The 27,218-nt window shown below is 35.6% G+C and overlaps 1 long non-coding RNA gene across 2 annotated transcripts in view; it reads left to right on the top strand.

The window, feature by feature from the left end:
- Positions 1–26,599, top strand: part of LOC138687266 (uncharacterized) — a 35,995-nt gene extending 9,396 nt beyond the window's left edge. For both annotated transcript variants that reach the window (XR_011326536.1, XR_011326535.1), the window contains exon 3: positions 25,324–26,599. This is a non-coding gene — a long non-coding RNA (uncharacterized lncRNA). The remainder of the gene's footprint in view (positions 1–25,323) is intronic.
- The last annotated feature ends 619 nt before the right edge of the window (positions 26,600–27,218 follow it).

The raw sequence follows: 27,218 nt of genomic DNA, 5'->3' as shown, positions 1-27,218 counted from the left end.
TCTTCCAAAACAGTATAATGCAGTGGTGAACTGTAATGATTTCTTTGAACTGTTGGTGTCTGCAGTGATGATAGGACAGAATTCTCTCTCCACTTGATATTGATGACAAAATATAATTTCAGTAGAAGGGGCCAGGATGCTATCCTGTGTCTGGAAACTCAGTTATGAAGGATGAAAAACAATGAAGGTGTTTTTGTAGGTTTTTTGTTTGTTTGTTTGTTTTTTACCAATCCTTTCAACTACCTAAATTCCAAGATGGAAAGGACAATGAAATAGCACTGTACTTTAAAGCATACACAACTTCTGATTTTTGATAGAGCATACAGTTGTTACGGTGAACAAGATAATACTTTTTCCTTATCTCTATGCTCTCTGTTAACTATCCTGCAGAACTGCAGTTCTGTATGGTTTTACATTTACAGTGGATTACTTTAAGAAGCATTTGCTGATGCATGTTATTGACTTTACTACTCTTCCCTGTGTTCTTTACAATGTAACAGTGAGATTACTTCAGAAGCTTAAGTTGTAGGCAATTAAGTAATAGTCATGTTCAGCTAGTTGTACATGTATGTGTATATCTGAGTAAGTAAATAATGAGCTGAAATGGAATTAGGAAAACATTTTGAAAAGGGATGTGTCAAGTTAAATAACTCTAAAGATCTGTGGGGATTTCAGATATGGTCTCGGGGTAACACAAGAACCTCAGTGGAGGTCATAAAAAGAGGCATACAAGTTTAAAACTGAAACACTAGATTTATTCTCTTTCTTTGGGTGTTGCTTCTGTGGTCAGTAGAAAAGTGAATGAAAAGTTTCCTGAAAGATTGTCAGCATTCTTAATGCACTCCGCTCCAGTGGGGCAGTCCCTTACTGCTTGCTCAGGACCAAGCATGTAAGGCTAAGAGATGTCCCTGGGTGTCTTTTCAAATTAAACCAACCCCGAGCAAAGCTGAGTGGCCAAATGGGACCACAGGACACCCCCATGTTAGTAAGTCTTCATGAAGTATATTTGAACAGCCTTGGATATTCATCTTCCTTGCTCCCATGACCGATTTTCTATGTTGTTTACTAGCTGGGACAACTTTATCACGTACCAGGTTGCTGTGAACCTTCGCTCACAAAATTTACATAAAAGCAGCATGGTGGTAGGATTTTATTGCAATGGTAATGCAAAACCAAGTAAAATGATATTTTTCTCTCAAAGACCAAGTAATAAGATAAAAATATTTAAAAATACTTAGTGTATGTACATGTGTTAAAATAAGCAGGTTCAAGTAATACTTCTATTTTTTCTTATTTAAATGCTGTAGCAGACTGTGATATTGGCAATGGAATAAGCCAGTATCCCGTTGTGAAAGGTGCACTGTCAGGACTAACATAAACTGCACAAAGGCTGCACTTGTGCCTAAAATATTCTGTGATTCTCTGACTGTGCCTTTCCCAGCTTCCCAGGAAAAAAGTTTTTAGTCAGATTGTTACTGATGTCAAAAAATGCCAGTGCTGGTGTGAGCAGAAAGGGAAGGAATGTGAGGGGGGCAGCAGTTCAGTCTTAGATGGTCTTAAACCATGAGTAAAACAACACGTTAAGGAAGTGAATGAGATTCTTGAATGTGTAAGCAAAAGTACTGAAAACAAGCATCTAGCTAGTATTACCATTCTAGATGGCATTACTGAAACCAAAAGAGGGATGATGATGTCCAGTTCTGATGTTAAAACTTTAAAAAGGATGTTGATAAATTGGACAAGGTTCAAGAAGTGCTAAGAATAGCTGGAAAACATGTCTTTTAAATGAACTTCTGTCTGTTACATGTTTCTTATCCAAAACAAATTCTGTCATTACTTGAAAGGGTAAGAATACAAGCCAAAATTGTACACAAGAATTTACTTTCTGCTCTCCCAAATTCCTTTCATGCTCTTTGTGTGTGTCTAAACAATTGCTGTGGTCAGCTACAGAGCGTAAAGTAGAAAACAGGTGGTCAGAAGCATATGTAAATATGAAATCTGCATATTTTTAGTTTCCCCACATTAACTTAAAATAAAGATTAGTGAATTCATCTTGTTTCTTTCTCTTACCCAATGTGTTTATTTGTTGAATATTCAATATAATGGTCAGTTCATAACAATTATGATACAGCTGTAGGTTGAACTCAGGTTTTGTAAACTGAGTCCAAAGTACTCTTCAGTTCATGGAGTTCATAGACAGTTCACAGGTACTGAATTTGTAGGTACAATTTTGGAAACTAAAGAAAGTAGTAACGGATTGCTTTCTTCTGCCTAGTTTTAATCAAACCCACAGCATTATTTTAATGTATTTCTCACTTGTTATGGATGAGAGTGAAATAAAATGTGGATTTTGATATTGTACCTGCTGTTAAGTAGCTCTTAATATAGCTTGAATAGCTTTGCATGTGTAACTTGTTGGAGAGTTCATCAGCTTGGAGAGCTTATTTGGAACCTTGCCATGCTTAGTGTACTGGACAGTTCAAAGCTCAAGATTTAGGACAGATCTTTGTCTAAGCTACTGCTCAAGATTTGAAATGATAGAAACTGTGCCGTCTCCTCAGGCAATCTTTTCCAGTCTCTACTAAGAGAAGGGGGTTTGTTTGCATTTAAGCTGAAGCTGTCTCATTGTAATTTAAACCCATTACTAGTCCTGTTCACGATGGGCATGGAGAACAGATTATTTTCTTCTTCTTTGTATAGCAGTAGGGGGTTATAAAAGTGTCCCTTTTTGTACAGAAACTTCAGGTGAGAGTTTGAGATCCCTGCAGTCCTATTCTTGTGTACTTCCTATGTGAAACTACACGGAAGTATCTTTATGCTGTTCTCATCAGTATGTAAACTATGATTCCCTTCTCAGTGTGAAGATACTCATGAGACAGTGGTGAAAATTAGTGTGCATTATCACTGCTAGCATTTTAACAGGGGCCTCCCCATAGTTATTGCTTAGCCTGACAACCCTTCTCAAGGATAGGAAGACTGGAAAATGGAGATGAAGTATTTTTCTAATTTTCCCAGTTAAGTAATTTTTCAGCAATGAATGACATTGCAAAAAAGTATTTTGAGCCAGATATTCTAATACCTTTGCTGAGACTTGGTTTAAAACCAGGGAAATAGATCTTTTTTCACAAAGAATACATTGGATGGTGTGATAGTGTAGGCTTGCAGCTACTTTGTATAGTATGCAATAGGATAGACAAAGTTGTAAACCTTGTCAAGGAAGCTGTTTTTTTCCAAAGCAGCAATCATAAGTGTTTAACAAGATGTCAGGGTGTTCTTGAAGTTCTCTAGCAGTCACCCAGTCATTCTGCAATTATTGCCAAGCTAGAGTGTCTTCAGAGATGCAATTTTACATATATACATAATGGAAAAGGCACATTAGTATTTCTTGTGTATGTGTTCTCTAGAGTTTCCACATCGCAGGCATATTCTGTACCCTGTGCTACTCGTAAGACCAAACTGGGGCAATTTCCAGGAAAGCCAACTCTAAGTCGGGGTCAGAAATTAATTTGATCAAATAGGGAGTAACAATCCAGAGATGGTAATCATTAAGCAAGAAATTGGTATGTGACTTACGACTGGGGAAAGGGGAAAAGATCTGGTGCATTACTGAAGAAGAATGTGCAAGTTTTGGTGTTTTAATGCTGATTGTGCAGGATGTGACCTAAATAATATTAACTCATTATTAGACCCACATCATGTGGGGCAATTGCTCTTCACAGGCTTCCCGTTATTAAGCTACCTTTGCTGAAGTCAGAGGAAGAATTTTTGTTAAGAGTAGTATACAGAAAAAAGAGTCCAAAATTTCTTTCCAGAGGGGTCCACCTCTTGGTGGATCTTTCCCAAAGAAAGACATCTTTGCGGGGAATATAGCCACATCTAAATTTTAATCCAATTCTCCGTTATACAACTCCAATGATTTTTTTTTTTTTTTTTTTAGTATCTTTTACATATCATTTTCCAGGTGATACTTCTTTCTTCTTGCATACTTCCTGTCCTTTTCAGCTTTCAGTTTCACAAACAGCAAACAATAGAACACGAATAAGCTCCAGAGATCACAAGTTCTAAAAATTAAGCAGTATTTGAAGGAATAAAGCTTCCAGTCTATATATTCTGTTAAAGTGTGTGTACTACTAGTATCATGTAGCATACTGTTGACTAGAACAGTATGGTTTAGAAGCTCCTCCATTGTAAGTGTAAATATTAGCTTATCTGTAGTTAAAATTCAGAGTGGATTCTATTATGAAATGTGAGAACCAAAAGGTAATAAAGGTGAACAGATCAGGGTTTGCATTGGATTTTTAATATCTATCTGTATCCTCAAGTAACTAGACTTGAACTGCTTATTGGAAAAAAGACGCACAGTATCTGATTCTAATGTAGTATGTTCACCATTAAAAATCACAGAAACATGGAACCAAAGTGAAGTTAGTATCACTGAAATTAAACTAATAAAATATTCAAGTCAAAGTAAATTCATATAGTATTGATTTAAACAATGAAATTGATGAAATCACCAGGATGACAAAGCAACAGTCATGGAGCTTATGAAGTATGAGAATGGATCTACAGTGGTGTGTGTTCTTTTAGTAAGTTACAAAATAATTGTGCAGAGAATAGCAAAATTATGTAGTTTATTAATTTGCCTAGTGTTTTAATAAAAAGCAAAAAAAAAAATCATGTCAGAACAATGAACCCTTTTGGAAGGAATACTTAAAACCTCCTCCTCAGATCTAGTCTTCTGAATAGTGATTAATTGTCTCCTGTCAGTATTCTACTTCCAACTTTAATTGTAGTAAACAAAAATATAACAAAGCCTGGGTACTTGAATTGTGTATGATAATTTCAAATATTTGAGTTTTGATGTGGAGTTTAAAATGTATGGGAATATGGGACCTTTTCTTCCATGTACTTTTGTAGTACGGGCTTTTATAGTACATGCACAATTGCACTTTTTCTCACCTGTTAAACTGCCTACATATGCTGAGTCCTCTCCCAGCCAAGTGCTTTTTAGAAATATATAAGACAACATGAGAATAAAAACTTTCCATCTTGTACAGTCTTTTCATCCTTCTAGACTGGGGCTGCAAATGCTGGATTGTGTCAGAAATTCTTAAGATAGTTGATTGTTTCCCAGCAATCCCAGTTGCTCATCTGTCCATCAATGTGAAAAACTTATTGGACAATTTATGTTATGCTATCTTTCTGCTTTGATTCAGAGCTATAAAGTGAACATTTGTTTTCTGAGACATTCGTCTTGATGGCATTATGAACTACTTTAAAGAAAAAAAAAATATGTATCCTGTACACTTAGACTTTTGCTCTCCCAGTTTCTGTATTTATTCTCTAGTTTAGTGCTAGACTGGAGTTTTATTTGGCTTCAAAATAGAGAGCTTTTGAATACTATCACAGAGAAGGAGGAAACAAGCATCTCAGAACTGGCTTCTATTACATGCTGTTAAAAATACTTGCTGTGTCAAAAGAAGTTTTCTTCCACCTGCTGTTTCTATTTGCTTCTGTATTTATATATATTTTTTTAAATTGTCTTGCTGCTTTTCATCCAAACCTTCTAGCCTTTAATGTCCTTGAAAACTTAATGTGCATTTGATGAAAATGTATTGCAATTTAAGGTATTTAAAAGTTATGGTCATCTTCTATGCCCAGAAGAATGGGGTTAGGAGCTACTGAGTGGCTGTTGGTTCCTGGTACAAAACAGATGATGTGCTCAATTGACAGTAGGTTTCAGTAACTGCTTCCCCCTCCTACACACCCTCCCATTTTGAAATTATTAAAGCAAAGTCAGTGTTGGCTGGTGACCATTATTAGTGCTTGTTGATGTGCATATTTTCATTTGCTATTTATGTAAAAAGTAGAATTTTATTTGCAAGACAAAAAGGCTTTTAAAATTCTGATTTATACCTTTGTGAAGTTGGTTTTTTGATATGTACATTTACATTGATTTGTGTAACATTTATATTGACAGTTAATGACTGATGTCTGTAACCTATTCGTTTCCTTGCTCTTAAGTAGACAATTGTTAAAGGATGTGCTAATTTAATGTGTTGTAACTCAGCAACCTCAAATAATTTTTGAAATGTGTTTGCTTATAGAACTTTATGTCTGCACGATACATTTAAAAAAAAAAGGGGGGGGGTGGAAGATTTGTGATCTCATATTTTTCGTAAGTAGTTTCTTTTCTCACGAACCAAACTGATTTTCTTGCCAGTAGGGTTGGAATTGTCTTCTGGTGTGTCATTGGTGTTTGTCTGAAATGATGGCAGACTATCATGCTCAATTATGTGAATTAACTCCTGTAATTCCAACAGAAGCCTTATGCCATTTCTAATTCCAGTGTGCAGGTCCTAATCAGGAAGCTTTCACTCTCTTTTTACTCATTTGTCTCTTCAGGTCCTGTGTTTCACAGAGTAGGTCATAGGCTGTATTTTCAGAGGGTTCTGTATAATATTGTGTGATTGAACAGAAGAGAAATTTTTAATATGTATAGTGAATCTTGCTGTGGTGAGTTGGTGTCTTATTTTTCTAGATGTCCGTAGACTTAGAAGTACTGGAAAACCTATATTCTGCACTTTGCAAGCCTTTTAATGTTAACTTCAGAGCTTTGTATGTGTAATAATTATTTTCAAATAACTATTATCTGCCTGCATTTTAGAAAGGTTGTTATGCTGGGCGTGTGCAGTCTGCTTGTCACTTTGCTAGTTAGCATCATTAGAGTCCATGGAATTAATCTGGTTGATTATGCTGTAGAAAAGTAATGTTTGTCTTGTTTCAGCTGTAACAGTCTATGCATAAAAATGAGGAAGGGCTTGAAAAGAGAAAGAATATTATTAATTAGGCTATCTGGTATAGGTAGAAAAAGCAAAACTGCTCTCTGGAATACAGAGATTTTGCAGGGGCCTAGGGAAGGGTTGTTTCCATAACTGGTCTGCTTTTTCTAGCTGCACTAGTTTATGTAGTAATAACTATCAATTCTCATTATGAATGAGGGGAAAAAAAGAGCCTAATTAGTTTACAGTTCTGTAAGTCTTTAGAGAAAATTGAGGCTACTTTCATGTTTAAAGTTAAGGAGCTGGCTGTATTTTTTTCAATATTAAGTCTTAAGGCTTCATGATGCTGATGAATAACAAGGAATTTTGACATCTAAATCATTAGTGGATTTATTTTGTTTTATGATTAAAAACAGGCCAGGAAAAATATTGTATTTTGTCTGAGAAATAATAAAAACCCCATAAATTAAAAAATGTTTTCTTTGCTGAGGTACTTAGTGTTTTGTAGCCTAGAATAATAATGTAGCTGGAAGAATGAATAGCAAGTGATAAGTGCTTAAGTGGTACCATAAATCATATATTAGAAGACTGCCAATATGTTTTACAAAATGGATTTCTATGGACAAATGGAGAAAAATGTAAAATAACGGAAGACACTGTGAAAATGGCAGTAATAGAACAGCATCTTTACAGCAGTACCTGGTGTAACTTGATTTTGAGAGAACTGTAAAATGAAGTTCTGATAACAGCAGCTCTGTGATAGTACTGCATGTTTGGGTTTGTGGTTTTGGGGTTGTGGGTTTTTTTAATGCTAATAAAAATAAATCTTTTGGGGAGACTTACATTTTGGTGCAAACGGGCATCTGCCTCAGCAAAACAAAGCTCTTAATCATAATTTGTGACTCACTATTTGTAAATATATAGTTGCATTCATAAAATACAGACTATTGCTGGTGCAGAGCCCTAGTTTTGAAGCATCGCTGGGGGCATGTGTTATCTTCTTTAACTTCGCTTTTTATATGCTCAACATATGGAAAGGAGTGTTTCATCAGGTGGTAGTCAGGACTCCCATGCTCTGCTCTTAGTATAGTCATCAGTGAGTCATGTGATCTTTGACATATCATTGAGGTTTTTTGTCATTTGGTTTTCTCATAAGCCACTGGAAAAGGTAATGCCTAACATACAGACTTAAGGAGAGCATTACCTTCATAATGGGTTACCTCAGGAGAGGTATTTAAACTTTCTCAAGTACAGAATAATCAAATAGTAACTTTGGACTCCTTTGGAAGCTGCACTTTTGTAGATACGGTAACCAATAAATGTCATTACGAGATGTCCAGAACTTTACCCAGCGTGTAATGTCTTTGTGACTACTTAACTGACGAGAGATGTGCAACTCTCTTTTTTGTATTAAATTTTTTGGCATTTCATTTGCCTGACTTAAACATAATTGGTGTGTAAAGATCATCAATCTTGATGTTCTCAGAGATTGTTTTTGGCAATAGCACTTCAGATTCAAATAAATATCCCTGGTTTAATTCTTTGAAACTTTTTTCTGTCTTCATAAATTGAAGCTTGGATGGAAAATTTCTGAAAGGGTGGTAGCAAGTGTCTTCATATTTACATCTGTTGCTGATGTGGTTTCTTTAAAAAAAAAAAAATCAAATACATGTTATCTGACTGAGTGGATGTTAATTGACACACTTAAAGAATTTGATTTAACCTTCCGTTTTCCTAAGCGATTCAAAAGCGTCAGCATTCCTTGCCAAGTACCAGGCTGGGTATTTGCTTGTGGGTTGTTTGTTTGTTTGTTTTAAACCTGCAGACACTTCTGTCTTCCTGTGAGTCTTTGATTGAAACATGGTTTCAATGTGTTGAAGCTTGCTATGGATCAGTTGCACAGAACAGCATGAGTAACAAAATTGGAAGAAAATAAAGAGTTTTGCCAGAGCGGAACAGCGTCTGGATTTGAGGATTTGGTGTATCTGGTTGTTGAGTTGACTGTCACTTCAGAATCAAAACTAAGTTCGCTTTTTGGTCCTAGGATTCTGATTTTTGAATAACATTAGTATAGCACTGACTTCATAAAGATGTCAGATTCTTTCTTCAAATAAGGTTGAACATTTCCCTAAATCCTGTCATATCTAGTGATGGGAATGGAAACAAAAAAAACAACTGTGCCATCAGGACAGTCAGTTCTAGAAGTATGAATTAACAAAATCCCTGTTTGATAGAGACACAAGAAAAGCAGTGTTTATTTTAAAGAGAGAATTAGCCTGCCTTTTTATTCTGCACAAGAGTTTTGAAGTTCATATGGTGAGAATTTCTTAACCATGTACAGAACTACTTGGAAATGTTTTTAATTACATCTGATGTTTCTGAACTTTAATTGCCTATTCATCCCAGTTTAACATCAGAAGAGCCATTGCAAGTAAACAAGCATTTTGTTTAAATGTTGCTTATGAAAGCTAATGTATGTACATTTATACCAGACCAAAGAACATGTTTATACAGTGATACATAATCCATGTTCTATGTAGTCATTTCCTCTGTCATTGTAATGAATGCCATGGGGAGGAAATAATGAGGCCTTACTGCTTCTCTTATTTTGCTACCTAAGAAGTTCCCCTCTGATCGACTAAATGCTATTAAAGATGTTTGGAAGCCATCATTTAATTTTCTCTAGTATACTAGTTTTCCAAACTGTACTGATTGTTGGAATCTTGCACAAAAGGGCTATAGAAGTGGCCACATTTATTAGGAAAGGACAGGGCTTCCAACACAGGGTGAAGCTCACATGAAGACAGCCCTGCGGTGCTGAGCTTGTCAAGGCTGGCAGTGCAGCTCTCCTTGGCGGCTCACTTAGGTGTCTTAGCTTTGAGAGATGGCATGGCACCCTCATCCATGCCCTCTAATGACCTATTCAAGTAGGAAGGGACTTGAGTGCAGATAGGGTCTGTAGAAGATGCATGCGTGCGAACAGCAGCAGCTACGGTCTGCACTTTGCAGAACTGGTTGGATATCCAGAGGATTGAGCAGACTTCTGAATTCTCTGGGGATGATTTGTGTATATAGCTCCACTATTACATTTGATGATATCAGCTCTTCATGCCGTATGCATATTCTTCTGTCCCAGTACCTTGAGAATTAGCCCTTAATGTCTGACCTTACAGTCAGCGAGGCTGTCAGAGGCAGAGGACCAGAAGCTGCATGTTGCATATTGCAGGTTGTTACAATCATACAGCAGCTCTGGTCAAAAGTAGGTATTTTTAAGAGAAGTAAAAATAGATAATTAGACTTAGCACTATTGGGGATTTCCAAAACTGCGATGCAAAAGAGTAGTGAAACTGACTATAAATAAAAATGTTACTTTCAAAGATGAAATAATACAAATAATACAAATATTAATGTAATGAATGCAAACAAATTCTATATATATAAATAAAAACCTAGCACTCCAAATATTAGAAATTTTTAATATTAAAGTTACCTGGTCAATCAAAACCTAGGTTTATACTTAATTCTATAAGTTTATATTATGTATTTTATAATTAATTGTGTAAGATGCATACATTTTAACAGATACATTATTACTAAACTAGATTTACATTTTACCTGTATGAATAATGCATTATCATGTAGTATTTGTTTATCTGATTATGTATTTCATGATGGTTTGTGCTCTAATTTATTTAGGATTTTCTTGTTTATACAAAAGCATGCAAAATGAATCCTCATCTTCATATGGGTCTTCCTTTAAAAAAAATTACTTCAGAGTGATGATAATATTGTAAGCCCAGGAACTTGTGATTTCTTAGTTGCTTAGGATATTATTTTCTTGTTATCTTGAATCAGTAGCTTCATTCGCCTCTCAGTTTTGCCACCTGTGAAATGAAAATAATACATAAATTGCCATTGTGGTGGAGCTTAATTATGCAGTTTTTTCATAGTACTTTAAAGTATGTCATGAACACTAACTATGTGGATTATTTTGAATTAATTTAGATGTGTAGCTAACATGCTTTACAAATTCTGCATTCCAAGGGGAACAGGGCAGTTTAGAGCTGATGAATCTTAAACTCGGTGGGCTTTGGTTTTTTTTTTTTAGAGAAAATCTATTACAGTGAAAGCCTGTGGACTCTGAATATAGCAGCTGGCTGCGTGAATTTTATGATATGTTTGAGTGAGATCCTGCAGTAGAGTATTAACTTGTGGTTCTATATTGTTATAAATAAGGCTCTCTTAAATCTATTTAATCACTTTTATTTTTCAGTTTAATGGTGCTACACTAACAAACATACGCTACTTTTTCTCTGAAGTCATTCATGCCACAACACGAATCCTATAATAAATCATCCTGAAATTCTGGCTGTTTTAATTTTTTTTAGACTTTTGTAGTAACTTATGTTATTTTAAGTGTGTTAACATAGGTTGGGTTTGTATTAAAATGTACTAAGATAATGAACATCAGCATAATAGGAGTGAATGCAAGTAAGTTGATATCTGTATTGGTGTCAAGTGTAACAAAATTCCTAGAGGAGCATAAACACATGAGTAACATGATGTTCTAGTGAACAAATGATACAGGTTAGAAATCACAGAAATGATTAAAGTCTGCTTCTATCCTCAAAGTACTAATTATGATAGGTAGATGCTGTCCTGTATGAAAACACAGAATGTTTTTGCCAAAAACACATCCTGAGACTATTCACTAGTTTATTTCCAAGCTTTTCTCTCTTGTCCATTATAGTATTTTCAAGTTGGCTAGAAAAAATTCAGTACTGTTAGTTGTTTATTCTGTTTTTATGTTGTTGTTGTTGGGTTTTTTTCCAGTTATTTGAAATGAACTCAGGTTAAGAACCCTCATTATTTCATATCCTAGGTTTTTCTTCCATAGCAGAGTGATAATATGTCAAAGTCTTTTTTTGTGCTGACACCATATGCCTTAGCGCAAACTTAGAGACTGCATTGAATATAAAGAGGGTGTGCAAATTCCATTACAATCCCTCACTTTCACTACTTCAGGGTTGACTTTTTTTGGTGCAGATTCTAATGTGGAAAAAATGGGCAAGGACTTGGGCCTTGCCTGTGATGCCCAACTAATGAACTCAGGAATATGTGAGATGCCCATATTGCCTGGTAACTGAAATCTGTTGCCCCAAAATGCACAAAACCATGCAGATATGATTGGTACAGAACATAAGCCCATGTAGTAATAAATTAAGAAATGTCTTGTTCACCCTTTTCCTGTATGAGCATTTAAGTCAAGTCTACTGAAAGGAGTGACAGAGCCAGTCAATTACTCTATGGCTACAAACTGACCAAAGGCTGTTATGAGAAATGAACAAAGTTCGAGAGGTTTCATAGTGGGTGAGAATTTTGGTATCAAATTCATTTTAGTGTACATTTGCTACTCTTTATATCTTGTGGGATTTAGACTTGCCCCAAGTTTTAGGAAGTGTTTCGCTGATGTTGATTATAGCTAGAGCAATTTTAGTCAATAATCTTACTAATTACTAAACATTATCAAACAATTCCTGACTTTTATCATATCACTAAGACTTATTCTTGATGGGTAAGAGAATAATAATTAATGATAAAACTGGCAGAGACAGATTCATACTTGTAGGGTTTTTTGATTGTGCAATTTGTAGAAGAATACTTCGTTCATTTAAAGAAACTATTTCTTTGTCAGCCACCCTACAAAAAAAGAGAAGCCCCCATCTTGCTACTTATTACTTGGCATTTGAATGTGCTCGCTACAGAATACTCCACAAAGTTTGCCTGTGGCTTATTTAAATGTGAAAGAACACATGTGGGTAGCTGGGAAACGCATTTTTGCAAGCTATTATCTTTCTGTCCCCAATTCAGTAATTCCAAATACAAGTATGTTTGCCTGCCCCTAGGTAGCATTGATATGTAATTGCTTTTGATGGTTAGTTGTATCTGGCATTGTCATGAAAAACAAATCTATGAATCCTGTATATTAATTATAATGTTCTTAGAATCATTCTTCAAGATCAATATAAAGAAGTTTAGCTACAGTGTCTTTGCATGCATGTAATCATCTACATCAGAATCCTCGAGGAATCACAATAACAGCGATTCATTCATAATTCACAATTTCCATTATCTTCTTTCTACATTTAGTATGTGGTAAAATTTATAGCTTCATTTACATTGTGTTCTATGAATAATAGAAGAAATACAGTGAAGACCATGGGAAACGATCTTGTTGGTGCAGATGCACTCTTAAGCAAATCTGCATTACAATACAGCATATTGCCTCCTGCACAACAGTTTCTACAGAGCCTGCAGCTGCAATGGGGACACTTCAGATGGTCTTCATTAAATGTAAACTCTTTCATTTTCATCTTCAAAGCAGCATGATGATGAAACTTTGAATAAATTGCAGTAGGTAAATGATACAGTTGCAGCCTTTAGTTATCCAACTACAATATAATATCTTCATTTGAGCACACTCATAGACAACAAGTAGAAACAGGAGTACTTAAGTAAGCAACTACAGTTTGTAAGAATGTTCTTACATTCTTAACCAGTTAGCACACTGAATGTATAAAACACTTTTAGGTACCAAGGTAGAAATCCTTTCTATGGTAAATTTAGCTACTGTAGCAACACTGGCTTGGAGCATAACGTCTCATCAAAAGAAATAGTTCTAACTGAAGTGATAGAAATATTTCAAAAGTTTGTTAATATGGCATAATGAAATCCTTTTCCCTTTTATAACACATCACATATAAATATTTTTTTATATTCTACTAAATTGTTGCCAGCATTCAGTAACCTTGCAGTGCATTTCTTTTTCTTAGTGAATGCATGCAGTCATCAATAGAAATTACCTTAATTGCAACTTGCTGAATCTGATACTACATTTGTGATGGATTGTCTAAATATGTTATTTACAGTTATGATATGTTAAGATATGCTTGTTAGCTCAGTTAAAAGTTAGAGTTTAATTTTGTCTTCAGTTAAATGTTCAGCCCGTTTCCACTGAGATCACACAAATAACTACACAATCCACTGAGGCAATTAATGATCTTCTGGTTCTTACACAAGACCCCACAATAATGTATTAACATAAAAGTTATTTTTTCAAATAGTGAAGAAATCACGATACTTTTTTTCAAGATGATAAAGGTGACTAATCTATTAAAAAACCCAGAAAACCAACAAAACAAACCAGGCAAAACAAAACCAAGTTGTCAAAAAATGAAAGCAATTTATAATTTTTTTTTTTCCAGGGGACAAGTCAGAGAAAGCTGTACAGTACACTGTTTTGAATAAAATGCAAACTTTAATTTGGTTGATTTAATTCTTATCACCTTTTTGTGCCAGCACTCAGCTAGGCATACTTCAATGAGAAACACTCTATGAGAAGAGTACGTACTTTGCTATAAATAACTGACACATTGTCATTCAAACAAAAATAATGACAGTTAAAAGGAGTGGGATATGTTTTGGTTTCTGAGAATTCAGTGTTTTCTATGCTAAAGAACATCACATGGGTTAGTTCTCTGAATTACTATCCAGACCAGTATTCAGATATCTAAGATGATGACAGTACTTTTTTTTTTTTTTTTTCCCTCCAGTAGCTGGTTTCCTACCTAAAATGATCTTGTCAGTGTGGAGTAAAAGCAACTTTTTCTCTCTTTTGCAAGTCTGACATAAGGATTCACAAAGCTGTTTCTTAGGCACTTCAGTATTTTAATTTTTTTTTTAATTACTGTTTCCCTGAAAGTGTTGATACTCAAATTATGCTCTTATCTCTGTGATATCATAGAATCATTTAGGTTGGAAAAGATTTTTAAGATCAAGTCCAACAGTAAATCTAGTACTGCCAGCTCCACCACTAAACCATGTCCCTAAGTGCCTCATCTATCTGTTTTTTTAATACCTCCAGGGATGGTGACTCAGTCACTTCCCTGGGCAGCCTGTTCCAGTGCTTGACAACTCTTTCAGTGAAGAATATTTTCCTGATATCCAATCTAAACCTGGTGCAACTTGAGGCTGTTTCCTCTTGTCCTATCACTTGTTATTTGGGAAAACAGACTGACACCCACCTCACTACAACCTCCTTTCAGGTAGTTGTAGAGAGCGATAATGTCTCCCCTCAGCCTCCTTTTCTCCAGACTAAACAACCCCAGTTCCCTCAGCCGCTCCTCATATGACTTGTTCTCCAGATCCTTCACCAGTTTGGATGCCCTTCTCTGGACATGCTCCACCACCTCAATGTCTTTTCTGTAGTGGGGGGCCCAAAACTGAACACAGTATTTGACATGCAGCCTCCAATTAGATATTACTGCTCAATTCTGTTGGTTTGGGTTCCTACAACACCAGGCTTTATCTGGCCTTGCAGACATGTCAGATACATCCACATTCATCTTCAGTGTGCCTGTAGCCGGGCTACTTTAATTGTTTTTGATAATGCTGTCAGTGAAGCTCTTTAAGACAAGTGGGACCTAATGCACTATTGGACTCATTGGGTAAAATCTATGCTCTGCATAGGTCAATAGGAGCGTTTCTACTGATGTCAGTGAAGCTAAGATATTGACTACTTATTTCAACATAAAGGAGTAGCAGATTCAGTCTCAGAGCTGTTTTTCCCTACTTTGGCCTTTTGGAGATCACCATTACTATTCAATGAGTTTTAATGGGTAGATAGAAATGTACGTGAGACTTTATTGTACATTTTATTTCTTGTATTTTTTAAAATTATGTTTCTTCCTGTTCAACGTGATTTCATTTCTGTTGGCCAGACAGGACACACAACTTCTTTTTTCAGAACTGTCTCTCTCTCCCGAAGCTTTACAGGGAGGATGTGACTGGATGTGCAGATGTGGATGGGGTGTGTGTGATCCAATAGATTGGCTTGAGTCATCCTGGGAGGACTTGTCTAAGCAGCGTAGAGAAATTGCAGTTGCACCTCCTGATTCTTGTTTCCTTTTCTCCATCTGCATCCAGCCTCAAGGTGATTTGGTCAGATGAATCAGACTTAATAACACACACGACACGTGCTTTGTCTATCTTTATCGTGTATGGGTCCCAGGACATTGATTACACAGCTCCTGGAAGAAGTCCCACTTCAAGCTTGTGGTCTTTTACACCACAGCAAAACATGTTACTTCACTGACGATAGCAAACCCCACTCTGAAGTTTCGCTCCCTTGTGCGTAGTCCCCTAGTAGCTATATGAATCTAAAAAATACCTTTCTTTCCTTGGCCAGAAAATAGGAATATAGCACATGACCAAAGCAGGACGTTTAGGTGTTAAAATGGTAATTGCTATTCTAAACCCTGTTTATAGCAGTTTGAACAGCTCATTGATCAGAGACTGCTCTCCAACTTAGTCTTTCATTAATCCCCTCCCCTCCCTTATTGTAAATACCTTTACATTCAGATGTATGTATTTTGCAGATACATGGTTTTCTTTAGCTAGAGTATTTCATGCTCTCAGCTTTGCAAAGAACTGTTTTATGAACAATCCTTTTCATTATTGTGTAAAGGTTGGCAATAACAATTTGGGACAAATCATTAAAAGCAATATACAGTAGAGCTGTAAATTATCATTCTTTCCTTCTTTATAATGATAAATAATCAGCAAAAAATTACGTGCTCCATATTTACTAGAATGTTTCCGAAAACCTACATCTGCCTGCCTATCTAGTTACCAAGGGATAACAGTCACTGTGTTGTGAACATGTAAATGTCGTATCCGATAGGAAAATCCTTGCTATTCAAGAAAATACTGGGGGCCGGGGGGGGCGGAAATTTGATATAGCAGTAAACTCAGCTACCCTGTAGAAATCTGTATGTGATGCTAAACGTGTTGCCGATCGAGCAGAGAGGCGTGCATAGAACATGGGGTGAAACATTGTGTCATTTGACAGAGAATGCCTTATGAGACCAGTATTCGAGATTTCACAAAGTGTGAAAATAAGCTTTTTTGGAACAAAATAATTCTAACAGCATTATTAGTATTTGGTTGGGAAATACAGTTGATCATACTATTTTTATAGCTAGATGTTTGAAAAGTTATTCTGCTGGCTAGCTTGTTTCCTGCTCTGCCAGAGATGAGTTTCCATGTTTTAGAACTGAAAATGAAACTAGGATCCTCACATTAGTGTTCTGTCTCTACTTGATGTCTTGCATAAGTCAGTTTTTCAACTGTATGGTAATTGAGCAAAAAAAAAAAATTTAAAAAAAAAATTATTTGTTCCAGTCACTTTCTATTAAAAGACTATAAAGTTGATAAAGATATTTCTGGGTATTGTGGATTTACCATCTGTGTAAGAATTCTAAAAGAAGATTGGTTGAGTCACTGGTCAGAGAACTATTAAATAATCTGTTGCAACAGTAATTTAGTATGGCATAATCTAACTATTACTTATTTCATTAAAATGTGCCTCTCGCAAATTTTGCAGAGTGCTTATGTTGTATCTAATTCTGGCATCTATTTGCATGCTGTTTTATTAGCACCAATGTTTTGAACTATAAAGAGCTTAGATCTGCCCTTAAATCCACATATATAACTTTCATTTATTTTAATTTAAAAACTGCATGTATCTAAGTGCAAAGTTCTAGCAATATGTTTGTTTTCCTTAAAAGTTGCTGAGACAACTTTGACATCACTGGAGTATAATTAAATTTCAATCAGTATCTGAAAGCTGAAATTCCCTATTTACTCTTTTTCTCACTTATTTTTACTTTAACTGTTTTACTTAACTTTTAAAACTCTTTAACTATATTTTTTTCTTATTTCAGACCACAACTAGTGCTGTTTAATGTTTGGCCCTGCCTTTGTACTCCAGTTATTTGCAGGACTCCAGTAGGAGGGAATAGTTTGAGGCAGTCTCTGTTCTGTTAGCATGGCTCCTTATCTCTTGAAGAGAAACATTAAACTGTTAAAACACATTGTAATGCTGTAGCAATCTCGTCATTTCCACAGTGATTCCAGAATGAATTCGCTAGTATACAAGCACATAATTCCATCTTAAATACAAAGTTTTCATTCTCTGGAGGAATGGGAGAGACTGTGGAAACTATAGCCAGCATAACCTGTGGCTTTACTACTACATAATAAAAGAAGTTCTAGCTGTGCTGTTAGTCCTGCCTGTTAAGACTGGATACTGAGATTAAAAGAGAACGCTAAAGAGAGAAACCTGTAATCAGAACCAGAAGGAAAAAGATGCAGTACAAGAATGGTGGAAGTAAGGAGCCTGAAGCAGAAAGGAAGAGAAAACAATGAAACAGGGAACTGAAACAGGCTTAGGAAGACTGAGGACTTGTATGACAAATCCAATGGTGATCAGAATTGGGATGTAGATATGGATAAGCAATAGAATGGATACCAGTAAGGATTGAATGAGATGGAGATCGTACCAGAACTAGGAGATAAGTAAGAGTTTGGGGATGGTTAGTAGTAGAAAAAAGGTGAAAGTAAAAAAATCTGTGAAAGCCTCTGAAGGGCGTTCTAATTTTCTGCTGTGATGGTTTGCTGTTGCTGCTATTTGGTTTCTCTGTCAGGCTACAGTCAGAATTCCGACCTTGCTAACATCCCTGGTGAATGTTGGTATGGTGGTGCAGCATGGACTACTCTAATTACACAATCCCATGCTTTTTTTTTGTTGTTGAGACCTGTGCCTCATTCACAGTACATCTCCTTTGGTGATGAATTGGGGCTGGGTAGTTAGAGAGGCTTTTGTCTTCAAAATCTTACCTGAAAAGTTATAATGAATGGGATGAGAAGTCAAAGAATAGTCTCGTGTTAAATACCAAACCCTCACCTCATGGGAAAATGACGAGAATTCAATACTAATCCACACTTGTGAAATTGTAGGACAGAATACTGATGAATGCTAAAGAAAAATTAAGTGAAAAAATTAACTACTGCCAGAATACTGTTTTAAATAGTGTGCAGTAAATAAAGTAGGAGTAATTTTGGTTCAATATCAATGAACCAAAATAGTGAAGAGCTGCTCATTAAGCAAACTGCCATTCTCTGCACCGAATGAGGCAGGATATTCATTAACTCAGTTGTTTCCCAATTTAAAGGCTTGAGTTTGCAACCTCTCACATTTTGCATTTTCGTCTGTATTGTCTGTGTTTCAGCTATTCTAAATGTTAGAATGTTCTGCCTCAAACTTCCGTTCGGTTTGAAACTAATCCTGAAGGAGGGAAACTTCTTTGCTTAAATTTGATATATGTCCTAGCTACTTGGAAAAACTCAGTGGGAGACTAACCATCTATAAGTACAAAGCTTAATTTTTCTTATTCATGAAACAACTGATTTAAATTCCAAAACCTCATGAAATCCAAAAGTATTTTTTTTGTCATTGTTTGGTTTCAATGTGTTGTTTCTTTTTGGCTTTTTTTGTGTGGTGTTTTTTTTACCATCAGAATATCTCAGTAGTGATTTACTGCTATTACAGATCATAAGAACATGACCAAAGAAAGACTGTATTTCATGTAACATACCAGCATGCTACTGTTTGGATGACATTGTTCAGAGTTATGATACAAGTTTGAAGGAAGCATGGGAGGATCATGACTTTTGGTACTTATCTTTATGTTTTCAAAAGAATAAATAAACATAAATGGTTTTCCTTCATGACAGGATGTGTAAAGACTATTTTAAGTTGCATATTTCCAGAATAGGCTGAGTAGCTTTGCTGGAATCATGCAGCTAGGACTGCAAGAGCAAATCTGAGGTACAGTCTTATTCTTGGACTTAATATTTTGCACTATTTACTATAATCTATCCTTCTGACACTGTTTGGTCCTGTATTTTAGTGATATCTTCTGAATATGCTGACTTATGTGGAAATCTGTGGGATTAATTCAGTTTAAAAAAACCAACAACTAACAAAACACAAACAAACAAGAAAAGCTGCATATAATTCTGTGTTGTTGATGGCATTTTGCTTGCTCAATTCAAGGCTATATTTACTCACATATCTTTGATAGAAAGGCATTGCAACCTAGCCATGTACTTTGGGCTGCAATACCGTTATCCATGCAAGCGTTTAGATGTTCCATCTACTTAGGTGGAATACCTTAAAGTAAATTCTCCTCACACTTGGTAATGATATTGTCATAAGGTTCCTTGCTCTTTTCTTCAAATTAGCCATAAATTTGTACTGTATGAAAAGCCTTGTGGATAATCCTTAGAATCATTAGAGAGCATGTAATTTTGTGTAAGATGAAAGGTATTAGCACCTATCATATCTGGAGTATTTCCAGCTCTGCAATTAAGTTCCATAATTATCTACAGCAATTTGAAATGAATAACAGTAATTTTTAATGTCCTGTCATAAAAACTGATGTGTGCTGTATTCCAGTCCAGAAGTGGCTCCATTTTACTGATGCGTAGAATTATATCCTATCTACCTCTTTTGAGGTTCTGAAAGTGTATTTTTGAATTTGTGATGTATAAAATGTTGAGATGACATAACATATGAAACATTGATTTCATGCTGGTTTTTTTCTGATGATACCTTTACTTATTTCTACTAAATCATACATGGATGTGATAAAATCACATAAACTTTATTTACCAGTTTATCATCCTTCACCTCCTTTTTCACTCAAGATATTCAATTACTTGAGCAAGAAATATTTACTGTCATTTACAATTTTGACTAGCTTAACCCTTTTGACTTGCCATTTAAGGCTGTACCCTTGTCACTGGGAGAGAACAAAAATGAAAAGATTCATGTTTAAAAAAAAAAAAAAGTTGAGTGTAAGAGTACTAAAATTATTTGATGAATTAAGACTAGAACATAATCTTACCTAATTCAGGTTACTGGTATGTTCTAGAACCTGAGAAGACATTCAGAAATAGTAATCTGTTTTTCTTTCTGCCTGTTGTGGTTTAACCCCAGCCAGCAGCTAAGCACCACGCAGCCGCTCACTCACTTCCCCCCCACCCAGTGGGAGAGAGAATAAGGGGGCAAAAAAAAAAGTAAAACTCATGGCTTGAGATAAGAACAGTTTAATAGAACAGAAAGGAAGAAAATAATAATGATAAAAATAATAAAATGACAATAATAATAATAATAATAATAAAAGGATTGGAATATACAAAACAAGTGATGCACAATGCAGTTGCTCACCACTCGCCAACCGATGCCCAGTTAGTTCCCAAGCAGCAATTTCCCCCCCGCCAGGCCAACTCCCTCCAGTTTATATACTGGGTGTGATGTCGCATGGTGTGGAATACTCCTTCGGCCAGTTTGGGTCAGGTGCCCTGGCTGTGTCCCCTCCCAACTTCTTGTGCCCCTCCAGCCTTCTTGCTGACTGGGCATGAGAAGGTGAAGAATCTTTGACTTGGTATAAACACTACTTAGCAACAACTGAAAACATCGGTGTGTTATCAACATTATTCTCATACTGAATCCAGAACATAACACTATACCAGCTACTGGAAAGAAAATTAACTCTATCCTAGCCAAAATGAGGACACTGCGTTATACAGCCTTTTTGCTCTTGGAATGAGGCTGTTACTCCCCTCTGAACTCTTCTGCTTCAGCTGTTCAGATCTATTTTCACCAGGTGCCATTAGTTGCTTTATAGTTTGAAAAAATGTATTGGTTTATTCACCTGTTAGAACTATAATAATATTGCCTTTGGAGCCCACCCTGGTAATAAATCTGACCACTCTGTTCCCCAGAATAGAATAATTAAAATAAAAATTGAATGTGCCAGAAAGTCTGTACAGACTAGAATTGTGGGCTATAATTCTGACCATTTGAGTTGGCACAATGTTCTATATCTTGAGAACAAGAAGGATTTCATAATAAGGCTGTATTTCACAAAGAACTTTAAATACAATTTTCAAAAAGCTTTTTTTTCCTCCCCAAATAAAGGTGTACCTAGTCCTACTGATAGACTTACAGTATAATTAAATTATTTTATTATTCTAATTTTAAGAGGTGAGCTACCTATGTAAACTCTGTCTGTGGAACTAAGAACATACATTTGAATGAGGTGTGGGAAAACTACACATTTGGGAAAACTACACCTCCTGCTGCCGTCCAGCCAGCATATTTGCATTTTGCGTTTTCACAATAGTAGTTGTGAGTATTTTTGAACTAAGATGCTGTATTTAAACTCTATATCTTTGTTATTCCATTATCGGATCTTAAAAAAGCAAGCATACTCCCCCCCCCCCCCCCCAACACAACAAAAATACTAGCACTTATGTTCTATTTTTTACTTTATACTTGTTTTTTTAGTGGTAATCTGATGCATGTGTTGTACATCTCTGGTGAAGGATGGGTATAAAAATCTAGAAAAGCTGTTAATAGAAAAACTATGCTTTAACTTTTGTGTGCTTAAATGTTTTTATACTGTTTTCCATTAGATGATATTATTGGTAAATGCAAATTTACAGGGTAAATGGTTACTGAAAACAGTTTCCTTTTCAGAGAATACTATGGAAAACATATGATTCTTATCAAATTCAATAGGATATTCCCTATGACTCCCTTGGGATGCTACATGTAATTTATAGTGAGCTGAAGTTGTAGAGGTGGTTTTTCACAATTTACTAGTTTATTCTGTGTTGATGAACCAGTAGCACCTTTGGCAGATGCTTCCTTTCTTTCTTAGACTTATTCTCTTTTCTGTTACCTTTTTGAGCTATAATTTACTTTCAGGTAATAAAATATGAATCTATATATTCATAACTAAAGATACAGCTTATAAAAGGCAATTCAGTTCATTGTATTTCTTGTAATATGTTCTAGAATTGCATTGAAATCTGTTCTTCATGTGGGGGTGGACGGTGCATAGTTATGTTTCCAGACTTGTGAATTACACAGGAGTCTCCCTCATCTTTTCATTCTTGAAAGAGTAAAAAAGATGTGCCTAATAGGTGATGCAATGTATTAATCTCTTCAGCTTTAAACAGTTACAGGGAGGGGAAAGTTTGTCTACTAGACTTTGCATAAATGGATGTTGTTTCATGGGTTTCCACTGCTCTTGAAAGACCTTCATAAATCTTTACAGAGGTTGCATCATAGTTATTGTTTAAGCTGTAGAAGAAGCTAAATCTATTCTAGTGTTCATGATACTTGGTAAATTCTCTGTTTCTTCTTCTGTGAAGAGAATGAATGTTTGTTTCTGTTAAATCTGTACCTATTTTCAATAACCTGGCAGCACTGGAAACAAAAAGTCTGCTTTTCATAAGCAATCCACAGGCTATGCAGGTGTCTTCAGTGGGCTATGTGGTCCATCTGTTGGAAGAAGATTTCATATCACATAATCATGATCATGCAGGCATATAATTAATGTTATATTAAAAAAGGCACAGCTTGGAGAATAGAGACAAAAACATATTCTGGAGTGGCACAATTGCAGGCTTTTCTAATAACTCCGTCTCTACCTTTCCCTTAGCACTCTCTGTTGTTCCCAATGGAAAGAGGGCAAAAAACCTCTCAAATGCTGCAATTTAGTCTTTGTCAAGACCTACACTTGTAACAATAATAAAAAAAGCTATGTTAAAGGAATAGTATTTAAATTCACAAACAGTTCCTGATTTAAAGTAATTCCTTTATTGAACAGAAAACGATAAGCTGGCTTAATGTGAACTTTGACTAGAATTTCAATAGAGCTGATCCTTGTGGGACGTTTTTTATAATACGTGTATCTAGCAGTGCTAAATATGCATTTAAAATCTTGGTCCTGCTTTTTTCCTCACATTCTTCCAACAGTCAGGATGTGCACAAGTTAGCATCACTTGAAACTCTGGGACAGTATAACGATACGCAAAATGCATTGTGTGTACTTTGCACAAATTCAGGCTAAGTTAAAAACCTATATTGGTACCCAGGAAGATAACCCACAGAGAGTAAAGCTGCTTCTCCAAGTGGGGGTTAAATGACTTTACAAAGGCCACATGATAACACTGGCAGAGCTAGTATTACAGTTGTGGTGTTCTGTATTTTTGTTCCAGCCTCTGTCTCATCTTTAAATCTTTTAATGCTTGTTTAATATGCTTTTTTCGAATCAGCTTCTAAGAACCTCATTCCCCCTTAGATTATACACTGTAAAATTTTGCTTCCATAGCTCCTGCAATTTTTATTCATTTACCAAAAACAAAGCAAATTTTTTTAAGGTCTTCAATTGAGAAACTTGTGGATTTCTAAGCCTTCCCCGGTTTAGGTTTCAGTACCTTTCCAAAGTCTCTTCAGGCTGTGTTAACATTATTTCCTATCACAGAATTATACATACCACAGAGCAAGAAAGTACATCACTTCCTAATGCAGGCCTGTATGTGCTTGCTAGCCTGAGAGGGGTAGTGTAGTGTTTGCATAGTCACTGACGCTCCATCCCCTGAGTTTAATGTCACTTTGAAAACATAACACCTGGAAGATAGGACAGCATGATGGTTAAGCACCCGAAAAGTTAATTATCAGATACTGCAAAATTATTCTGGGAAAGATTGGTTTTCAGAGGGGATAGGTCAGAATAGCTCAGAGTACATGGTGCATGGTCATCAAAGAGAGACTGTAGGTGAGTATACTGAAGAGCTGTGAGTATAGTGAAGTGCTTTTTTTTCCCTGCCTTCCTATATTTAATGTCACTATGGTTCTGCTAGGGAGTGAGGCTTGGGTCTTTCAAAGCCTTATAACTGATCAAATGAGAGACTCATTGAATTAAACAGCTCATTCAGTCAGTGAAGAGTGGCAACTGCTAGCCTTCAGAAGCATGTACAATAATATCACAGAGCAGTAAATGTAGGATGAGCATCACAGCCACAAACCATATTTCTTACAGTGTTTGAATGCATTTTGCAAAGTTATGTAGGGTTACATTTCATTCTACTATCCTGGGAACGGGAATAATGTCTAATTTAAGTACACAGATATAGAATGTTTAAATAGCCCATAGAGTAAATCAGTTTTCAATAGGATAAAGCCAAAAGACATTTCCTATTGATCTCTTTTATGCTTTGAAATCATACTGGATTGGCTTCTGCTAAAAAGCAGACAAAACTTTCTCTTTAACAAATTGCATAGGTCTGGGTATTCATTTCTAAACTTCAGAGAGGAGCGAGTGTTCCAAAGGTATTGTTTCTGCAAACTGTACTAGATCTCTGTGACAAGTTAAAGTGGATTTGCAGTGTCGGAGGCAGAAGAACCCTATTTTGCAGCAGTTGTCAGTGTCACATCTGCACCAGGTGTTCTGGCTGTGGGTTAACTACAAAGAGTTGGGGATGCTACCTTTATCAGCCAGTCTGCGACATGTAAAATCTACAAATCAATGTGGAGATGATAGACGAGGGAGAAATCAATTCAGCACAGGATTATTTTCTGAAATATTACTGAATTTCACCTCTTAGTTGACTGTTTTTGGTGTTGTAGGGAGTGTGCGTGATGAGCTGTTTATGCAAAAGAAGAAATCTTATTTATGGACTTAAATTGGACAGTGTTTCTTTTAACTCAAGTTAAAATATTATATTTCTTGCTTGCTATCACTCATACTTGATTCATACTTGATTTTTTTTTTTTAAACAGGAGAGTGGTACCATGAACGATCCTGGATGTCACCACTAGAAATTGCTGCTTGCTTTACTAGTAAAGTTTTCAACTCTGATATTAAGTATCTCCAAGATTCTGAGGTCTGTGGAGAAGTTTTCCTTAAGATGTAATAATTTACAGTAAGGACACAATTGCTAAGAGCTCAGATCTTTTAAAATTTATCGATAAATAATGCCATGAGAGCTGGTTTTGAATGCTTAGCATTTGAGAATCTGTTTTTTTACTGGTAAGTTTATTGTCATATCTGTAAAATTATGTCCCATCCATTCTTAAATCTTGCTCATGGAGCATTGAGATAAGTAGGTTAAAATGAAATCTCTTCACTTCTGTGAATTGAACTGACACATTTTTTTCCAGCTCAATTTGCTATTGAAATATCTCTCTGAGATGCCCTTTGCCTTATAAGAATTGTAGATTATGCACTTCATGCTTCTGCTGTATTCTAAAAAAGGCGAGGCACATTTCAAATGAAATACCTGTCGAAAAATATGGGCACATACAGTATCTAAAATACAATTTTCATGAAGCAAATAAGTGGGAAAATATTTGAAGCTGAATTGATAAAAAGGTACGTATTTTTATTTCACTGTAATTTGAAATTGCAGTATCTTGTATAATTGCTATGAGTAATTGTGGCACTTTCTTATGACATTAAATGAGTTTAAAGCAAATATTGTGCATGTATTTCTAGTCAGATGTATATATTTTAGCTATTAAATCAATAGCACTTTCTTTGCATTGGTTTTGTATGAAAGATACAGTTGAAATTACAGTTATTTCAACAGTGATATTATATGTGAAAGCCATTTTCAGCCTTTGTAGCCAAGAGTTCTGTTAAATGCTTTTCCCTAAACCCCCTCAAATGTTCCTGATTTTCAAGTACTCCCCTGATTGTTCATTCAAAATTATTTCTGTCCCCTTTTCAACTGTGGTGTCTCATTAAAAACTGGAACTTGAGCAGGATATAAAAGTTTCAAACATGTTTAAAAGTACTTAAATATACCACTTTCTGAGTCTTTATTCTTTCATTTCAAAAGGTATACCTAATTGTGGCCTTTTTTTCTATGATTTTTTTTTCACCTTTTCCATTACAGTTATTCCCTCTACACACTAAACCCCTGAGCAGTGCCCTCATATTGCTATTACAGGTTCTCTCATGCTGGTATTATGTATGATCCCATGCTGCAATATGATATGTATAATGATCAATCATGAAATGATTTTTGTTATTAAAATAACCTTTTGCTAGTTACCTTTGTCCTTCTTTCACACGTGAGATTAGTATTGAAGGCAAGCTGGACCTAAAATAATTGCTGCCAATTCTTCTATGGGACTATAAAAGGTGCACTTTTAAATATTGGTTTTTAATATGAGTTCAGATAAGTTTAAAATCATAATAAATATGCTTTAGAGATGCATTATTCAGGTTCCAACCTGAAATCAGGCACTTGTGAGCAAGCACTGGGAACCCCTTAAAACAAGCGAAGCTGAAAAGATGACAGTCATAAATATGGGGGTGACAGGATGGGTTGCAGGTCTGGGTAGTGAAGATGTTCTAATCTTATAGCTAGTGTTCTTTCTGAGGTTAAATGTATTCAAATGGAATCTAAATTGAGTTTTACCATTTCAAGAACGTTTCTGTCAAGGAATCGGTATGTCTATATACTTGCAAAATTTTGGACGAACTTAGAGGGAGATGCCATTTGGTTCTATAAAAAAAGCAAAGCTTTCCAAAGAAGGTATGATAGGGTATAGTTATGATTTTTATTTTTTTTTTTTTTCCTAGCTGTATGAGCTTTCTGAGAGTTGGTGCCTCCGGAGGTTCTGTTGGGAAAAAGAGATCCTGTATTATCACCACCACAGGGCAATGC

Source organism: Haliaeetus albicilla, chromosome 10, assembly GCF_947461875.1.
Source record: "Haliaeetus albicilla chromosome 10, bHalAlb1.1, whole genome shotgun sequence".
In the NCBI taxonomy this organism is placed as follows: Eukaryota; Metazoa; Chordata; class Aves; order Accipitriformes; family Accipitridae; genus Haliaeetus; species Haliaeetus albicilla.
This window is presented reverse-complemented; position numbering and strand designations above follow the sequence as displayed.